The sequence below is a fragment of the Schistocerca serialis genome, chromosome 8 (genome assembly GCF_023864345.2).
Source record: "Schistocerca serialis cubense isolate TAMUIC-IGC-003099 chromosome 8, iqSchSeri2.2, whole genome shotgun sequence".
Taxonomy (NCBI): domain Eukaryota; kingdom Metazoa; phylum Arthropoda; class Insecta; order Orthoptera; family Acrididae; genus Schistocerca; species Schistocerca serialis.
In genome coordinates, this window is record NC_064645.1 from 187313423 (window position 1) to 187332701 (window position 19279).

At 43.1% G+C, this 19279-nt stretch overlaps 1 protein-coding gene and 1 pseudogene across 1 annotated transcript in view; both read right to left on the bottom strand.

Annotated features, from left to right (window-relative positions):
• LOC126416244 (zinc finger and SCAN domain-containing protein 22-like) overlaps positions 1-19279 on the bottom strand; it is a 768818-nt gene that overhangs the window by 385697 nt on the left and 363842 nt on the right. The gene's annotated exons all lie outside the window — the stretch shown is intronic.
• On the bottom strand, positions 18101-18218 carry LOC126417312 (5S ribosomal RNA; annotated as a pseudogene).

Genomic DNA, 19279 nt, shown 5'->3' on the forward strand with positions numbered 1-19279 from the left:
ATTGCATTTCCTTAGGATTCTTCCAATGAATCTTAGTCTGGCATCTGCTTTTCAACTTTATATGATCATTCCATTTTAAATCAATCCTAATGCCTGCTCCCAGATTATTTATGGAATTATCTGCTTCCAATTGCTGACCTGCTATATTGTAGCTAAATGACAAAGGATCTTTCTTTCTATGTATTCGCAGCACATTACACTTGTCTACATTGAGATTCAATTGCCATTCCTTGCACCATGCGTCAATCCGTTGCAGATCCTACTGCATTTCAGTACAATTTTCCATTGTTACAACCTCTAGATTTACTACAGCATCATCCGCGAAAAGCCTCAATGAACTTCCGATGTTATCCACAAGGCCATTTATGTATATTGTGAATAGCAACGGTCCTACGACACTCCCCTGCAGCACACCTGAAATCACTCTTACTTCGGAAGACTTCTCTCCATTGAGAATGACATGCTACGTTCTGTTATCTAGGAACTCTTCAATCCAATCACACAATTGGTTGAACGATTCATCTACTGCATCTGACAAATAGTGGAGCTCATGCGTGCAGAGTTCATTGGATATGTGGAGGGCCTGTGTGGCTGAATTGAAGGTATCTCCTATTCTCCCTTGGTGGTTCACTTCAATTACACAAGAGAGTTTCGCAAGAAAATCGGTGTTATTGTTTTGTGATTCCCATTCAAGCTCCCTAAGCATATCCATTATTCTTTCATGTGGGTTGCTGAAGCTGGTGCTGGATTGTCGTGGTCTTGTCTTGAATGTAGATATTTTAACATGTGGTTCTCTTGGGTTGTGGCGTCTTCGTGTGTGCAGATCTCGGCGTAAATGTTGCCGGAGTGTGCTTGCTCTTATTTTGTTTTATTTGAATAATACATCGACGAAGTTTCAACCCATTTTTTATGCTCTGGTCACTTACAAGAAAACAGATTAAGAACCGCTTCAAGAAGACACATCTCGTTTACATTTATTTCAAACAGTGTATAGTCACAGCGTGCGATACTAATGAACTGTTTATTGCGGACACGACAAAACAGGCTGTGCCGATGTAATTATCTGATCTGCACTATTGATTCCGATTTTTAATTAAAGGTCTGCAAATTTTATTGTCTTTCCTATTTTTTGTTCTCTAGACAGGCCAATAAATATTCATAAACAAGTTATCAAAACGTTCCAGCTAGCTCAAAGTTTACTTCCGACGAGAGACTCTAACAGTCTCCAGTGCTGAAATTTTATACCAACACCTGAATGTCGAAATCGATACTGTTAACCTTTGCAAATGTTTGCACTAAAATGCAGTCAATTTCATCGTTCACTTTAAACTTGATAAATAAATTTAACGTCAAATATCACAAATCTTCAGTTCTAAGCAGTAAAGAAAGCATTTTTCTCTCTTTTTAAATAAATTCTAGTCACTCAAAGTATATCTTTGAACGATGAAAATTACGCCGACTTGACGCAGGTAATACTTTTGTAAAACGCTCGATACACATTTTAAAATAGGAAGGTATATTTTCAATACCTTACACAACAAGCAGTATTAGCAATCGCAACAACAATAATAACAGTGCAATGATAAGGCAGGAATCGGAACAGGAATCGTGATAATAACCGGAACAGTAATCGGAGTAGTAATTATGGTTACGTGCATATATAGGCAAAAAAAACTACAGTATTACAGCTTAGTTCTCTTATAACATTATGTTCTTAGTCATTTTACTTCCTTTTAATTAAAATTTTTTTATTAAGTATTTCAAATAGTGGTAATTAAAAATTATTATGAAAGGAATAATTGTTGAAATATTTCCGTAACACTGACGGAAATGCAACAGTTACGATATATCGATACGGTTCTCTCAGCCAATAAACCACAGGCTCTTATTTTAGAGGAATTACGTGACAGTGTCGAGACATCTGGTGCCACATACCGCCAGAGAGCTGCGAAGTACTTTTCGAATCCACGTCAAGCAGAATCGCTGCTGTATCGTGTTCCAAAGGTGAACCAACAAGCTATTAAGCAAATGTTCACAATGTTATGACTCATGGAGGTACGTCAACACTGACGGAAATAAACTGTACAGTTAATAATAATCTCCTAGACGTAACATACAAGATATGCTCAGAAGTTCTACCAAACAGAGCGGAATCCCTATTAGAGAATCAACTTGAAGAACATCAAGCACGTTTCAGGAAAGGAAGATCCTGCCTAGGACAAGAACCTCATGGGCTTCCAAAACCAAGACGAAAGTCACATGTTCCTACTTTCATTGACTTTCAGGAATCGTACGACCCAGTAGACTGCGAATATCTCATCTCTATACTAAAAGAGTTAAATCTAGAGCCACAAACCTAATCAGAGAAACCCAAACCTACACATACTCCTCAGTCAAATTCGTGGGAGAATTCTCTGACACTTTTGAGATAACAATTGCTGTACAGCAAGGAGATGGGCTCTCCCCACTGGTATTTAACTGGGCTTGAGAACAGGTAATCAAAGACTGGAACACGAAGATCGATAGTGGAATTCGCCTAGGAACAAAAAACAAAGCCATCAAAGTCGATTGTCTATCTTCTTTAGATGAACCCGGTTTATTGAAAGAATTCTAGGAAAGTGGGGTTCATCTATAAAGGAGATCCCATACGGGATCTAATGCGACCTATTCCTGAGCATTTTTCGGATGTTTGGGATTCGTACCAGGTCAGGTTAAAGGAAGTCATCGAAGCAATTCAGAGGCAGGCTGCTAGATTTGTTACTGGTAGTTTCGAACAACACGCAAATGTTATGGAGATGCTTCGGGAACGCAAATGGAAATCCCTGGAGGGAAGGCAACGCTCTTTTCGATGAAAGCTGTTGAGAAAATTTAGAGAATTGGCGTTTGAAGCTGACGGCAGAAAGAATCTGCTCGCTTGAACAACATTGCGCTTAAGGACCGCGAAGATAAGAGAGGAGAAACTAGGGCTTATACAGAGGCATTTACACAGCCGTTTTTCCCTCGTTCTATTTGCGAGTGGAACAGAAAAGGAAATGTCTGGAATGGTACCGGGTGTCCTCCGTCACAAGAGGTAAGGTAGATTGCAGAGTATCGATGTAGATGTAGATGTAGATATGGTCCAAGTATCCGAGACCTGCGAAGAAGGCAAAGTACAGACCTGCGAGCTAAAAAAACCAAAAAGAAGAAATACGTTGCAAAATCTCCATCGAAAAGACCACGCTTTTGGCAAACATGAAAAATCCACCAAAACATTTTGAAGTGGGAGGAAAAAATGTAGAGATAGACAAACAATTCAAATATCTTGGAGAATGTATCAGCTGGAATGCCCTCGAGAAAAAGGCAATGGAATGTAGCATAATTAAGGTTGAAACTGGCCTTCCAACTCACCAAAAATACAAATAACGGAAGTCCCTCTCATGGAATGTAAAAATAATACTTTACAACACAGAAATCAAACCGGAAACCCTGTATGCAGCCGAAACACTGTCAACCACCAACCATGGCCGAGTTGAAAGGCTGGAGACTAAAGAAAAGAAAAAAATTAAGAAAAACCCTTGTCCACAGATTCCACAAAAACAAACTAATCCACAGCAGAAATGAAATCCTTAAGAAAACTACTGAAAAACTCGCAGGCACAACGAGGAAGAGAAGAGTTTCTTTTCATGAACACATCCTGAGAATGAAGACAAACAGCTTAAAAAACTGAGCTCTTCTGCAAGATAAGATACCAGCCAAATTACTCGTAACAATTTTAATAAACATTTTTTGAAACAGTGATCAAAAATTTTTTAAAAAAAGTTTTCTTTTTAAAATTCAATCTTGATCACTACAAGAACATAGGTGACCGGTTTTGGTCATATCACATGACAATCATCAGACCCATGGCATCCTTCGAAGATGGTAGGTGGAGCACTCTTCTCAGCTGCTGTGATCTCAACTGGACCAGTTGAGAAGGATGCCATGGGTCTGATGATGGTCATGTAATATGACCGAAACCGGTCACCTATGTTCTTGTGGCATACGTGGTGTGATCAAGACTGAATTTTAAAAAGATTTTTTTTTTAATTACTCGTAGTTTAAGGAAACGCAGAAGGAATGAAGAGAACACCAAATAACAGAATATACGCTCATAGATGAAAGTGCAAAAGCTAAAGACACGAAAGAGAGGTTCCGATTCAAAATGAAGGCTAATCGAGGTATCCAACTACTGAAGAAGAATGGAAAGCAAGATTAGAAAAAAATGAAACAATCCTGGGGTAATAGAAATAGAGAGAACATTCGAAACTGATTGATTTAACGTACCTCAAAGTCGCGTGAAAGGAAAGAAGAATAAGAAGAAGAATGTGCTCCATTATGATTTTTGCGAATAAAATAACAGCTAGCAACAAATTACGGTACAGTTCAGCTGCAATATAAACTTATTTCTTGATACGTAATCAGTAGTCGGCATCCTGTTATTTCAGCATTTCGTAGTTCATCGGGTCCGCCGTAAACAACGCCACTACGTCATTCGAGCGGCGACCCTTCCTTCCCTTCCATCGGCATCACCCCTCGCGATGTTCTCGGGAGCTCCTACACGGGAGAGAACCCGAACGGCAAAAGAACAGCTGCTCCCTTTCTGCCGAAACGGATTAATGGCAGACAAGAGGCCCACGTCGGCAGACTTGTAGTGGGGACGAGGAGGAGAAGGAGCGGTCTGGAACGTTTCGCTGAAATCTGCCGCCGAAATCGGAACCCCCTCGATCAAAGGCGGGCAGCGGTCCGCCGTGGGAACAAAGCAGCGCGCGCCGCAGAATGTAAATGCTGTCTGTAGTGGAGCGGGCCGCCAGGACAGGACCACCGGCGGGACGAATAATTCCCGAGCTGTACCTTGTGCCGGCGCGGGGGGGATTGAGGATCACCCGGCCGTGATCCGGATTAATAGAGGCGGCGGCGAGGCGGGAATGTGGCCAGCCGTAGAGCAATGTAGGGAGCAGCAAATCCACGTTTTCGTTGCAAGACTGGAGTAAGAATGCGATAACAGCATGTTAAGTCGTGTGTGTGTGAAATCGTGTGGTGGAAAATAAATAATTAAAAAAACTAAAAAAATAAAAAAGCAGCTTTCACCCTTTTTGTTTAACTTCCTATATTCTATTATTCTTTTACACTTCATGGAATAAACCCCTCGTTTGTTTCGATATCAATGGAGCCACCTCTTCCTTCCCTTTCAGGATTTTGATTCCATTGTGGTTTTTAGTTCAATATCCAGAGAGTAGACAAAAATGTGGAAACATCACAGATATCAAACTTTACCATCCTTAACACTTTGCAAGAAATCCACTGGACTTCAAGACAGCATACGGTCGTCGGGAAACGGATAAATATAGGTCTTGTATGGTTATGAAAGGAATCTTATACCAGTCTTCTTGCAAAATAGTGACAAGTCCAGATGACGAGATGGGATGCATAGACATCAGGCACTCTACTCTCCAAAGTAGACCACAAAGCCCTGAGGTCTGGTGACTGTGTTGGTCAGGGGAGATGCGACAATCCATCCTCGTGCTCCAAAAACCAGTCGTGGACGATGCGAAGTCTATGAACAGGGGCTCTGTCGTAATGAAGCACAGGATCACCATTTGGCAACAAATATTGAACCACTGGATGGACTAGATCAGCCAAAATGGTCACTTAATCCTTGGCAGTAATGCGTTCTTGCAGACCAAATGGTGTGCCTGGAATGCCGCGAGGTGGCTGCCAAATCATCACCGAACATCCGCAGTGTTTCACTCTCGGGACGTAAACTCGGCCAGAGGTAGAAAACAATGTTCAATAAGGTTCATCCGGCAAAATGAGATTGCTCTAAAGTCCAGGTATTATGGCTTGGGAACTAGAATCGGAACTGGCCGGTGTGGCCGTGCGGCTCTAGGCGCTTCAGTCTGGAACCGCGTGACCGCTACGGTCGCAGGTTCGAATCCTGCCTCGGACATGGATGTGTGTGACGTCCTTAGGTTAGTTAGGTTTAAGTAGCTCTAAGTTCTAGGGGACTGATGACCACAGAAGTTAAGTCCCATAGTGCTCAGAGCCATTTGAACCATTTTGAACTAGAATCGGGAGGTAACAGCCAAAAAGCCACAGTCGATGATTCATTACATCACCGATAAAATTCTTTCTTCGTCTGTCCATGGCGTCAAACTTGATTAAAAGTGCCAAAGAACTGGGAGGAAACAGCTAGACAGCCAGCAGTGGCTATCTGGCTGTTTCCTCCCAGTTCTTTGGGACTTTTAATCACGTTTGACGCCTCGGATACGAGTAGGTAGAATTTTATCGATGACGTAATGAAGCATCGACTGCGGCTATCTGGCTGTCACCTCCCGATTCTATGGGAGCTTAATTACGTTCGACTCCTCTGTCAAGATTAGCAAGAGTTTCTCTTCGACTGCCTGATGATGTCTAGGACAGGAGAAACTCGTCACATGTGAAGATTAAATAAATCTATATTGTGCAACCAAGACCAGTTTTTTGTGTATCGATTAATCGAGATATTTACGTTTAAATTACATTTCTACCAATCAGGAGGATAGTTCCCAGAATGAGATTTCCGCTCTGCAGCGGATTGTGCGCTGATATGAAACTTCCTGGCAGATCAAAACTGAGTGCCGGACCGAGACTCGAACTCGGGAACTTTGCCTTTCGCGGGCAAGTGCTCTACCATCTGAGCTATGCAAGAAGAATATCCTTTCTTTCAGGAGTGCTAGTTCTGCATGGTTCGCACTAGAGTTTCTGTAAAGTTTGGAAGGCAGAAGACGAGGTACTGGCCGAAACTGTGAGGACGGGGCGTGAGTCGTGCTTGGGTAGCTCAGATGGTAGAGCATTTTCCCGCGAAAGGCAAAGTTCCCGAGTTCGAGTCTCGGTCTGACACACAGTTTTGATCTGCCAGAAAGTTTCAGGAGGATAATTCATATCCAAGTCAGTGGCGATTTGTAAACACACATCCCAGCTATCTCGTAAAAGTCTCTTTTGCGGACACATGTTTAATTAGGACATTTTTTGCTTTCAACCGCACCAGTTTCCTCTATAACTACGTTGCAGTCGGTGCGTACTTAGTATAAGAGACGCTTGAAATAATTATTTCGCGGTACGTGAGAGTGCGCAGACAGATGCGCTCTGCTGGCGCCGGCAACTTGTGCTCTGCTTATTCACGACGCCCACTCTTCCATTTGGTCCAGAGCTCATCAGCTGAGCCGCAGGTAGGGCTGAGGCAGGAAATGACCAGAGCAAACCACAAGTGGTACACGATGCACGCCGGCCACCAATTACTGTGCGCGCAGGCGCAGAGCCGTCCAGGTCCTCGACATCTCGTTCATCTCTCGCTCCGTCCGCTGCCACGTCCCGTATGAATGAAACCGACAAGTGCGTTCGCACACACACACACACACACACACACACACACACACACACGTACGCACGCACACACGGTGACTATGGGCGAGCCGTCTGACAGGATGACTCGTGTGTGACAGGCAGAATGGAGAGGAATCCGGCGCGGCGGCCTCGGCGGCGCGGTGTACAGTACGTCATGTCATTCCAGTCTTTTGTCGCGCGCGCACCTGGAGCGGGACTGGAGCGCACGCAGCTTTTTGTGGCCGGTCGCTCCCGCGGTACTGGTTGCGCCATCGCGGGGTCCGCGCGCGCAAACTCACTGCACGTCTGCGGAGCCGGCCGCTCACACGCTTACGGCCGCACGTCAGCGTTTTCGCCGTGATTGAAACATTACGCGCGGCTGACAGGTGGCGCTTCTGTGTCCGTCCGAGTAGCTCGATAAGATCCCTGCGGTGATAATGGTAGTTGCCGTCGCTCGTCAAGTACTGTGCAGCACTCAGCTTTCTGTTTCTTTCCACCCCGCGGAAGAGTAAATTCAGCGGCGTATCTGATGGTCGCGTATCTGTCTATCTATCGCCTGAGCCTTGTCCCGCAGCTACGCACGGTTAGCCATCGTAAATCTGATTTGGCATGTTAATGTTTAAGGGGTGGCCGGATGCCCTTCCTGCCGGCACACCGTATCCCTCGGGACGGAATTAGTGTACCCCAACTGTCTGCGTCGAGTGTAATCCATGGAATAGTGCGAATGTGTTCAGATGTCTGCGAGTCGTGTAACTGAGGCGGATTATGGGGACCAGCCCGGTATTCACCTAGCGGGATGTGGAAAACCGCCTAAAAACCACATCCAGGCTGGCCGGCACATCGGCCCACGTCGTTAATCCGCCGGGCGGATTCGATCCGGGGCCGGCGCGCCTTCCAGAGTCCAGGAAGCAGCGCGTTAGTGCTCTTTTTTTTTGTGCTCTCGGCTACCCTGGCGGGTATCTGATGGTCGCGTATATCCGGCAGTATATTCTAACAAAGAGGAAGCAGAAGCTGTAGAATACTCAGCGTCCTTCAGTGATGTATCTAGAGCGGTCACGTCGACCACTCTCACCAACATTTTAGTGTACTTTCAAATGTTCAAATGTGTGTGAATTCCTAAGGGATCAAACTGCTGAGGTCATGGGTACCTAGACTTACACACTACTTAAACTAACTTATGCTAAGAAGCCGACCTCGAGGAAGATCGGTTTGGATTCCGTAGGAATGTTGGAACACGTGAGACAATACTGACCCTACGTCTTATCTTAGAAAATAGATTAAGGAAAGACAAACCTACGTTTCTAGCATTTGTAGACTTAGAGAAAGCTTTTGAAAATGTTGACTGCAATACTCTCTTTCAAATTCTAAAGGTGGCAGGGGTGAAATACGGGGAGCGAAAGGCTGTTTACAATTTGTACAGAAACCAGATGCCAGTTATAAGAGTCGAGGAGCATAGAAGGGAAGCAGTGGTTGGGAAAGGAGTGAGACGGGGTTGTAGGCTATCCCCGGTGTTATTCAATCTGTATATTGCGCAAGCAGTAAAGGAAACATAGGAAAAATTCGGAGTAGAAATTAAAGTCCATGGAGAAGAAATAAAATCTTTGAGGTTCGCCGATGACATTCTAATTCTGTCAGAGACAGCAAAGGACCTGGAAGAGCAGTTGAACGGAATGGGCAGTGTCTTGAAAGGAGGATATAAAATGAACATCAACAAAAGCGAAACGAGGATAATGGAATATAGTCGAATTAAATCGGGTGATGCTGAGGGAATTAGATTAGGTAATGAGACGCTTAAAGTAGTAGATACGTTTTGCTATTTGGGAAGCAAAATAACTGATGATGGTCGAAAGAGAGAGGATATAAAATGTAGACTGGGAATGGCAAGGAAAGCGTTTCTGAAGGGGAGAAATTTATTAGCATTGAGTATAGATCTAAGTGTCAGGAAGTCGTTTCTGAAAGTATTTGTATACAGTGTAGCCATGTATGGAAGTGAAACAAGGACGATAAGTAGTTTAGACAAGAAGATAATAGAAGATTTCGAAATGTGGTGCTACAGAAGAATGCTGAAGATTACGTGGGCAGATCACATAACTAATGATGAGGTATTGAAGCGAAATGGGGAATAGAGAAATTTGTGGCACAACTTGACTAGAAAAAGGGATCGCTTGGTAGAACATAATCATCAAGGGATCACCAATTTAGTATTGGAGGGCAGCTTGGAGGGTAAAAATCATAGAGGGAGACCAAGACATGACTACACTAAACAGATTCAGAAGGATGCTGGTTGCAGTAGGTACTGGAAGGTGAAGAAGCTTGCACAGAATAGAGTAGCATGGAGAGCTGCATCAAACCAGTCTCTGGACTGAAGACCACAACAACAACAAAGCTAAGAGCAACACACGCACTCATGCCCGACGGAGGACTCGAATCTGCGGCGGGAGGGGCCGCGCAATCCGTGGCATGGTGCCTAAACCGCGCGGCTAGTATACTTTTCAAATATACCAAGTTACCGACGACAGATGCTAACGAAGAGGCTACACAGATATTACCTCTAATGTAACAAGACGTCTGTCTGCCTTGACTGTAGATAAGAGCAACTGTTCTATATCTACACATTTACTGAAGAAGCCACTTTACGGGACATGGCGGAGGCCAATTACTTGCAACTGCGAAAGAGGAAGGGGAAATGAGGATACTTAAGTGCCATGGTACCAACACTATACAGAAAAATGGAAAACAAAATAGTGGATCTTTTAATGACGGTCAGTCTCACTTTACGGACCGTAAAGGTTATATATATATATATATATATATATATATATATATATATATATATATATATATATATATATATAAATGGAAAACCCAGCATGGAATGTAATAATGAATGTTATGAAAAGGATAGTTGGTACTCACTGTACAGCAGAGATGCTAAGTCGCAGAAGCAGAGATGCTGAGTCGCAGATAGGCATAACAAAAAGGTTGGAAAGTGAGCTTTCCGCCAACAAGGCCTTCGTCAGCCTTATGTTAAAATGAAGAAGGAACAATAAGAATGGAAGACTAAGAACGAAATGCTCACATTAAAAAGAATGAAACACAGGGATGCAGTCAGCACTCAACTCAAACTATAAATCGAAGAAGCAACCACGTATTAAAATCCAGAGTGAAAGGTTACCAACGAAAGGATTCGCTGATGACATTGCTAACCTTAGTGAAAGCGAAGAAGAACTGCAGGACATACTGAATGGAATGAACAGTCTAATGAGCGCACACGCTGAGGATTGAGAATGAAACAAAGAAACTCGGAAGAAATGAGAAGTAGCAGGCATGAGATTAAAGAGAAACTTATGCTACCATCAAAATTGTGGACCACAGCCGGCCGCGGTGGCCGAACGGTTCTAGGCGCTTCAGTTCGGAGCCGCGCGCTGCTACGGTCGCAGGTTCGAATCCTGCCTCGGGCATGGGTGTGTGTGATGTCCTTAGGTTAGTCAGGTTTAAGTAGTTCTAAGTTCTAGGGGACTGATGACCTCAGATGTTAAGTCCCATTGTGCTCAGAGCCATTTGAACCACAATGTAGACGAAGTTAAAGAATTCTACTCTCTCGCAAACAAAATGACACCTGACGGAGGAAGCAAGAACGACATAAAAAGCAGACTAGTACAGTTTCGAAAAGAGTTCGACGACAGAAACTATGCATTGTGTTTTGTAGCAGTACGAAAACGAATAACAAAATGATTTAGACAAGATACCTGTACAAAGAGCGGCATGTGACTCTAAATCATGAAAAGTGTAAAATTATCCACATGAGACTAAAAAGACACCGCTAAATTTCAGTTACACGATAAATCACACAAACCTATAGGCTGTGTACTCAACTAAATGCTTAGGGATTTTGATTACGAATAACTTAAATTATAACGCTCACATAGATGACGTTGTGCGGAAAGCAAATCAAAGACTGCGATTTATTGGCAGAACACTTAGAAGATTAATAGGTTTACTGAAAAAACTGCTTAAACTACGGTAGTCTATCCTATTCTGGAGTATTACTACGCGGTGTGGGATTTGCTTCAGATGGGGCTGACGGAGGACATCGAAAAAGTTCAAAGAGCGCAGCTCGTTTCGTACTATAGCGAAATAGGGGACAAGTGCCACGGATGTGGTACAGGAACTAGAGTGGCTGTCTTTACAACAAAGGCGTTTTTCGCTGCTGCAGGACCTTCTCATGAATTTTCAATCACCAACTTTCTCCTCAGAGTGCGAAAATACCTTGTTGACGCCCACCTGCATATGGAGAAATGATCGTCATAATAAAATAGGGGGAACAGAGCTCGCAAGGAAAGATTTAAGTGTTAGTTTTTCCCGCGCGCTGTTCGAGAGTGAAACGGTAGAGAAATAGTATAAAGGTGGTTCGATGAACCCTCTGCCAGGCACTTAGTTGTGAATTGCAGAGTAATCATGTAGATGTAGACGTTGAGCGCTAATATTCGTGCTGTGGCGTGGCTATTTAGTCTACCAGTGGTCCGTTTTGACATTTAGCATTTGGTGTCTATCTCATAACCAGCGAATACTTGAGCATTTTCTGCAGATGGAGCTTAGCGTTATCAGTAGGAGCAGAAGCAGTAGAAAGAGACGATTATACGTGAAGGTTTGTTCCATCTGTTTGCTGATTTTCCAAGAATTCCTACGTTTCACACTAATGTTTGCATACTAGTGAGAAATATCTAGTGCTGCAAACCGGCCGGCCGCTGTGGCCGAGCCGTTCTAGGGGCTTCAGTCTGGAACCGCGCGACCGCTAGGGTCACAAGTTCGAATCCAGCCTCAGGCATGGATGTGTGCGATGTCCTTAGGTTAGTTAGATTTAAGTAGTTCTATGTTCTAGGGGACTGATGACCTCAGATGCTAAGTCACATAGTGCCAGAGCCATCTGAGCCATTTTAACTGCTGCAAACCAATGTGAAACCTTGCTAAAAACATCACTGTCAAACGGGAAAATACCTACTAAATGAGAAAGCAGACGACATTTGCAGATGCAAACAGAAATCAGGGGAAAATGCTATAAGTAAATATCAAACTTCAATATCTTTTGTAACGGACTGTTTCTAAATCTTTAATGTGAACCAAACATGTAAACATGTTTCGTTGCAGACTATTGCTGTAAGTGAATCAAATCAAACGCGTATAATAAAATAAATACGAATTTATTTAGCAGTTGCAAAGACGAATTGTAAATAAATTTAACAATATACACTGATTCATTCAATGACTGAGTAGCCTTGACTCTCATGGTCCTGCGGAAACTAATAAGTAAATAAATAGAAAATTTATAAACGACGCGGCGGAGCGGAAACCGCCGGGAAACCCGCTGGTCTGTCGTCGCGTTTCGCCGAAGGGAAATTTCGCCCGCCGTCAGCGGTAGGGCACGGTCTCGCGGCTGCCGTCACGTCGCCTCGGTGGGAGGCTCCCGGCAAAAAGCGGGCGCCGACACAGGCGGCGGCGAAGCAAGAAGCGCCGCAAAGCGAGAAACAATTCAAAACACTTGTTGGTTTATGTCCGGTCGCGCCCGGCCGGGGCAAAAAGCGGCGACGGCGCGCCGGCATCTCTCACGACGCTACGAGGCCCTTTACGGACATCCGGTAATTACACGAGCAGAACGGGCCGCGATCCTTTACGGTGACACCTTTTAGCCACGTCGAGTTTCGAGCCGGTTTCTTTATCGAGTGACGGATTGCTTCTGACAATACAGGGCAGTGCAAGAAACATGCAGTGTGCAGTCGTGTACGTGCATGCGACCGCTTCGTGTTTTCATACCCAGTGGAATGGTGCAGAATGTTACGTCAGTGGAGTCGTACAGTGGAGAAATCCCCGTCTGGCCATCAGGATTTAGGTTTTCCGAGGTTTCTTTGAATCACATCAGGCTGATATCGGAGTAGTGCCTTTCGCGGGACGTCGGCATATTGTCTTCCTATCACACGTCGTCGATGAGTTGTTAATTTTCAATTTGCTTTCGAGTTGTATTTCCGCGTTTGGCATCTGCTGCTCTCGATAGATCCATTCACTATAAGCGCTGCCGCGTGGTGTAAAGCGCCATGTCACGGATAACGCGGATTAGTTCGGGTCCTCCCTCGCGCATGGATGTGAGTGTTGTTCTTAGCATAAGTTAGATGAAGTTAGTTCAAGTAGTGGTGTAAGTCTAGGGGCCGATGACCTCAGAAGTTTGGTCCTCTAGGAATTCACACATATTTGAACATTTCTGAACTATAGCACTAGCTTTTTCTGGAAATAAAATCAGTCACATAATGAAACCTTTCTCATTTTTATTCTATTCGTTTATATATTTGTTTGCAGCAGTCCTAATGTCATGGATGAACTTAATTTAATACTTGTGCTGCCGCGCGGGATTAGCCGAGCGGTCTGAGGCGCTGCAGTCATGGACTGTGCGGCTGGTCCCGGCGTAGGTTGAGTCGTCCCTCGGGCATGGGTGTGTGTGTTTATCCTTAGGATAATTTGGGTTAAGTAATGTGTAAGCTTAGGGACTGATGACCTTAGCAGTTAAGTCCCATAAGATTTCACACACACACACTTAATATTTGTGCTAATGTTTTTGTTTGACCAGTCTTTCTTAAGCTCCTCCATTTCTTTAAACCTCGGAAATTTAATTCTCCATGCAAAAAGCACAGAGAGTAATGTTGAGTCACCGGTAACTAACCAAAAATAATTAGGATTATCCAGATCGTGAAACTATGTCCAGAGTGATTGGAATTATAATTGACAGGAGTTGAAGCTTTGTGCCAAAATCCATGACCCGCAACTGAACAGACTCACGTTGCACATATAACCTTGTTAATTATGCAGGATGTCAAGTTTAATGTAATCCACATTAATACAATCAGTAACTTCTACTAAGCTTTCCATTAATGGCAGAATACCATCTATTTATATAAAGAAGCTTTTCGCGTGCGATATTAAAAGGACTATTCAGAGTATAGTGTTGTGTGGTTTTCTTTGCACGTATTTTTTTAATAACTGCTGCCTTTGTTACAGTTCACTTCGTGATTATCCTTTATCTCTGTGGTTAAAATTATTTTTTTATTTTTCTCTGTTCACAAGTGATCATTTATCCAGACATTAAAGAAAAGTTTGAATAAATAATTAATTATTAACGTTTTCCCACAGTCTGGAACAGAAAAAGGCTTTTTATTTATCATGAATGATTTTAGTTCTTTTCATTAACCATTGTCATGTCTTTTGGCTCGCGTATCTCGTGAATTTAACGTAAAGCGCTTAGGTTTGTGATCAACAGAGGATTCAAAATCACATTACTGTTAATGACCACAGTTGCTGAATGGTGCGTAACTGGTCATAATAAATGAAAAGATCCTTTAAAAAATATGGTTATATATCTAACAACCGGCGCGGTGACCCACGTTCAATTTCCATTTGAACCAATGGTTTCTTCTGGAGGCACTGGAACGGTACCGACCGTGATTTCTGAACTTAGGAATAACCATTTGCTTATGCATTTCTGCTTTTTGGGGAGTACTGTAGCACACCTATTGTAGAAACATGAAAGAAACAATCGTCTACTGTATATTCTTACCACCGAATATTCATTTTTGTGAATAGTTTCATCGTTTTTAGTCTAGTATTCAAATTTCAAAGTCATCATTATTTCTTTTCCTGCTTATCGCTGCTTCACGGAATACTAAATGCAAACGTGCACCAACACCATTTTAGAACTGGGATCTGGAAGGAATCCTACGAGATAAAGACGCTGAAAGAAGTGAATTCAGTAACCTGACGGCGTCGGCTTTTAGTTAAAGTGGACAACAAAAAATATTTTCCGAATTTGAACACTTAGTGTGTATAGACCATTGCTTTTACCGACATACACATCCGTATTTCCAATATTCACGAAAAATACGTATTTAGAAGACTTCACACGGCAACAAGCAATTGTCCTACGTAAAGACATATTTTAAGTTAGGCTATTTAATTCGCAAACCACTGCCATGAAATAACAAAATTCCGAATTTAGTTTAAATAAGTAAACAAAGAAATAATTAATTTAAACTAGGAAGAGTAAGGTTCTACATGATTCTACTCAATTTTTTTCTTAACTGATTTGGATGTAATTTGTTGCTTCATTGAATTCACACCTCAGAGAGACTATGCAATTTCTTATTGCAGCGCAAGACCTGCGTCGTATTCACACCGAGACAATAGTACTGTCCATGGTAGCCCGTTCTTCCAAGTCGTGAGTTTTGCCCTCGTCGCATAAATTAACACTGGTTATGAATTTTCTTCAGCGAGTGGGTGACAGAAGGCTGTAAAATGTAGTAAAGAGACTACAGGTTCGTCACTGCGTTTCTAGGGGTGGCTATTATCGCCGAAACAATAGGTTTTCAGTTACACTGGTTATTTTCATCCTCAGTTTAATCTGAATGTTAAAACCGTTCAAAATAATCGATATCTGAAATAACCGATATCCGGTTTTACATCGGTGTTATTTCCAACAATATACTTGGGTATCTCACCAAGGTTGAAAATGTCTACGACTCCTTCACACATTTGAGCTATTCATTCCAAAATATATAAAATCAAATTATCGAATAAAATAGGTAAACAAAAGAAAAGAGTCTGTCCACCGTTCGCTCTTTTTCTCGAAAAGTAATGAGGGTTTGAATACTACAAAAAATTCATCGGTACTCTCATACTGATTCAGATTTTTTAAATCTCCATCAATAAATCACGATGTAATCGAGGGTTATACCATTATTTAGGCATTACGAATAGTAGGTGCCAAAGGTTGTAAGCTAACGTTCGAGAATTCTATTTTTCATGTTACGTTGTCATGTTACGTTTTCATGTTACGTTGTCTGTTTCTAGAGGTCGGAAGCAGATAATGGCATATTATGTAGACACAGGTATCAGATCAACTAATTTCTGTTTTTATTATACTATGAGTGAATTGTTAATTTTGTAGTCCATTACTCATGCCATGATTTTCTTTTTTAATTATTTCATAGAAAAGGGACACAAATAATAAGCTTATGAGTAAAATCCATAGCGTTAATATTCTTAAACTTTTTCGAAAAAGCCATTTTTTGGTCAAACATGTATCTTTATTTTTAAATGTTAGTTTAAATACTAAAAGCAAAATGCTCTTTCAGAAGATTCAAATTAACGATTCAGATAGTGGGAAAAACCAGGAATTATTACCTGAAAATAGTCGGAATTTCAATAATGAATTAATCCAGCGGCTAATATTTATTGTTCAGTCTGTCCGTATGTAGTACGTGTTACGTGTTGCTTTGTAAGTTGACTCCTTTCACCAGAAACAATACCATTCAAAGATGGTATTCAACTTTCAAAAGCTACAGAACGTTCTACGTAACTTTTTTTTTTTTTTAGTTTTATCTAGAACTAAAAATATTAGCAGCTTTGCTATGGCAAATTGCTATACATCCGTTTTTTACACCAGATTATCATTAAAAAGGAGAAATAACTTTGTCAGTGAGACCAAACAAATACCAAAAAGTAACTGTTATTCAGACCTAAAATACCGGTATCAGATTTAAGCGGTCGATGTTTCCCATCCCCATCTTTTTCCCATTGACCGTATGCTCAGATCGTACAATGAGAAATAGTTCATTGTTGCCTGATGGTTATTTCCCTATGTGTCAAGTGCAGGCTCTGGTGACACGGCTTTTGGGAAATGTCAGTGAACGGCACGTTCGCTGACCACAGTTTCAGGAGCTCTGGTGTATATCGGGGATGGCCGCCACGCGCCACGCGGGTTGTCCACCTCCCAGGCGCAACAGGTAGCTGGCAGGCGGCTGCCCGCGCTTCCGGCGCAGAGCTGCGGCTGCGGTGTGCGTCACGCGCTATTGGCGCCGTGATTGGGAGAGGCACGTCGGCCACGAGCGGGCAGCCTGCCTGCGGTCGCTGACTCCTGACTCCCGCTGAGCCAAAAAACCGTGGCCAGCCCTGCTGCACGGCTCTCGCCATACCTCGCACTGCATCGGAATGCCACGCCTGTGCGGACACCTTGCCGCCCCCCTCCTTCCCCCCCCCCCCCCAAAATAATTGGGCTTGAAACTCTGTTTTTCACTGAGAGACATCAGTTTCTCTAACTGTACCTTCTTAGATTTGTCTCTATTTGTCACTATCACAGCCTGTGATAGTATCTCTTACCAAATGAAACTGGAGTTGATAGCCGGCCGGTGTGGCCGAGTGGTTCTAGGCGCTTCAGTCCGGAACCGCGCTGCTGCTACGGTCTCAAGTTCGATTCCTGCCTCGGGCATGGATGTGTGTCATGTCCTTGGGTTAGTTAGGTTTAAGTAGTTCTAAGTTCTAGGGGATTGATGACCTCAGAACTTAAGTCCCATTTGAACAATTGTTTTGGAGTTGATAGCCTTACGAAAAGCTGGTTTGAATTGTATTTAACAAATAGAATGTAAAAAGTTGTGCTGAATAATTCAGACAATGTCGGAAAGACAGAGAATTTTAGTGACCAAGCACTCCGTCTTCAGGCCACGAGGGGCCTACCGGGACCATCTGACTGCCGTGTCATCCGCAGTGGAGGATGCGGATGGCAGGGGGGTGGGGTCAGCACACCGCTCTCCCGGTCGTAAGATGGTATTCTTGACCGAAGCCGCTACTATTCGGTCGAGTAGCTCCTCAGTTGGCATCACGAGGCTGAGTGCACCCCGAAAAATGGCAACAGCGCATGGCGGCCTGGATGGTCACCCATCCAAGTGCCGACCATGCCCGACAGCGCTTAACTTCGGTGATCTCACGGGAACCGGTGTATCCATTGCGGCAAGGCCGTTGCCCCATTTTAGTGACCAAGAGGGGAAAAAAATCAGTTAGGGAGTACCACAAGGTTCAAGTTTTGGCCCACTCCTATTCTTTATGTCTGCGAATGTCCATCCACTTAACATGCAACAAACAATATTTGTACTTTTTGCAGACGGTCCTAGTGTTATAAAACATCCGTTTAATGAGAAAGCAGCAGATGAGTGTGTAAATAATGTTTCTGCAAAGAACTCTTAAGTGTTTCTTTGGAAATGGACTCTCCCTCAATTCCAGTCGTTCAGATGACCTATGGAACTTGTAATTAACTAACTAACTAATTAACTAGGTGCGCAGTTGACTATAATGAGGACTACCAAGTGCTTGAAAAACACAGGAGCAATGATTAACATACAAAACGGTTCAAATGGCTTTGAGCACTATGGGACTTAACATCTGAGGTCATCAGTCCCCTGGAACTTAGAACTACTTAAACCTAACTAACCTAAGTACATCACACACGTCCATGCCCGAGGCAGGATTCGAACCTGCGACTGTAGCAGTCGCACGGTTCAGGACAGAAGCGCCTAGAACCACTCGGCCACCGCGGCTGGCAGGTTAACATACCAACAAGACAAAATTACTTGCATACCAGTAATACAAAATATTTTCTTAAAACCTAGAGAAAGCAGTTGTGGAAAGAGTAACCCATCAGGCTCAGTAATAGTAGGCTATAGCGGTGAAGATCATGTAAAGTGCGGTATCATATGTACCGTGAATGTTTACTTATGCAAATGTGAGTCTGGCTGCTCTAGAGCAGAGACAACCATGGCATGCCGAACTCCACGCGGGTCGAGTGTGCGGGCCGCGTGCGGGCCTCGATTCAGCATATCTCGTCCTTTCCAAGAAGTACCTGATACAACCCGACATTTCATTCATTACCGCGGGGTGTCATTTTTCCGTCGGTACAGGTCTCTTCATTTCGGTAGAATCGTGATGTCAGCGCTCTTTGCTCTTCGCAATTTGTTAGTGGTATGACGGACGTTCACAGAACTAGTGGATGTTTTCACAAAAAGAGACAGTCTAAGGTTATATCGTCACA